Source organism: Phacochoerus africanus, chromosome 2 (genome assembly GCF_016906955.1).
Source record: "Phacochoerus africanus isolate WHEZ1 chromosome 2, ROS_Pafr_v1, whole genome shotgun sequence".
Lineage (NCBI taxonomy): Eukaryota > Metazoa > Chordata > Mammalia > Artiodactyla > Suidae > Phacochoerus > Phacochoerus africanus.
In genome coordinates, this window is record NC_062545.1 from 56,240,840 (window position 1) to 56,242,430 (window position 1,591).

The window sequence follows — 1,591 nt, forward strand, 5'->3', positions numbered from 1 at the left end:
AAAGCCACTGTGATTAACAGCTTTGAAATGTTTTTAATGAGCGTTTCAGTCTGGGTTTACATATCCTTGAAAGAGTTAAGATTTCACCCAGGAGGTTTCAGAAATGAATTAGCAATGTGTGCTTATTACTGCTTGAATCTGCAGCAGCAGACTTACTGTGTTTTCAGCTGAGAGGCGGGCAGCTCTTAGGCTTAGGAGTTTGAGCGATTTCAGTGGATCAGAGCCCTGAGATTGCAGCTCTGAGGACAGTGGTGAGCTCTGGCCTAAATCAAGAGGGGTGACATTGGCACCTGCTTGGATTCACAACATGGGCAATGAGCATCCTACAGTAGGCTGATGTAGAGGTGGAAACTTGGGTAGGAGGACCTGATATATGCCAGAAAGATGCTTTCATCTCTTGATGGACATCTCTGCCACAGGACTTCCAGAAAACATATGATTCCACTACTGTTAAGAGTTCATTTTCTTCCTTTCTTTCTTTCCTTTTTTTTTTTCTTTTTTAGGACTGCACCTGGCTAGGGGTCGAATTGGAGCTGCAGCTGCTGGCCTTTGCCACAGCCATAGCCACAGCAACGTGGGATCCTAGCCACATCTGAGACGTACACCGCAGCTCACAGCAACCCTGGATCCAGATGCTGAACCCATATCCTTGTGGATACTAGTCTGGTTCATTACTGCTGAGCCACAAGGGGAACTCCCAAAGTTAGTTTTCTTGATGGAAACCTCTTTCATTTTAAAACTATAGTGCTTGCCCGTTTAATTAATTTGCTTTAGAAATATCTATGTAGTGTTTGCTGTGTGCCAGATACTGTTCTCAATGCTTTAGAAATATTGAATCATTTAATCCTCATGACTAACCCATGAGATAGGTACTATTATGCTTATTTTACAAATGAAGACACCGAGGTTCTGAGTTAAGGTTACACAGCCAGTTAGGGATGGATCTGGGATTTGAATCTAGGCAGCCTGGCTCCAGCATCTTTGTTCTTAAACCCTGTGCTAGGTGTAATGATTCACACTGAATTACTAATATCTTATTCAGGCTAAATTTATCATATAACTTTCTGAGTCTTCCAGAATATGCAGGAGTGAGTGAGTTGGTGGAATCATGAAAGCAGTGGGTCTTGGGAGTTCCTTGATGGTCTAGTGGTTAGGACTCAGCGCTTTCATCGCTGCAGCCCGGGTTCAATCCCAGGTCTGGGAACTGAGGTCCCACATTAAGTTGCTGCATGCCATGGCTGAAAATAAAAAAAATATATATATATATATATATATATATGAAAGAAATGGGTCTAGATTGGAGAATAAATAAGAATGGGTGGGGAAGGAGAGTAGTAAGAAAATTAAGGAAGTGTTCATGGAGAGGAATTGAAGAATACTGTATATAAGATCTATTCACTTCACACTTTTGATATGGACAAGCTCCTCAACCCCCAAGATTTGTACGACAAAGTCCGACACATGTACATACCAAGAGAACCCTCCTGAAAGGGAAGTTATGGAACATGGGCAAATTTGCCACCATTTGTCCAATGTTCCCTCCACTGGACTCCAGTGCTTGTAGAACCTGGTGCATTTTGAGATATAAACT

The 1,591-nt window shown here is 42.2% G+C and overlaps 1 non-coding gene across 1 annotated transcript; it reads left to right on the forward strand.

Moving 5' to 3' along the window:
- Window positions 1–1,132: 1,132 nt before the first annotated feature.
- TRNAE-UUC (transfer RNA glutamic acid (anticodon UUC)) lies at window positions 1,133–1,204 on the forward strand. The gene has a single exon. It is a non-coding gene; the product is annotated as a tRNA-Glu (tRNA).
- Window positions 1,205–1,591: the final 387 nt, after the last annotated feature.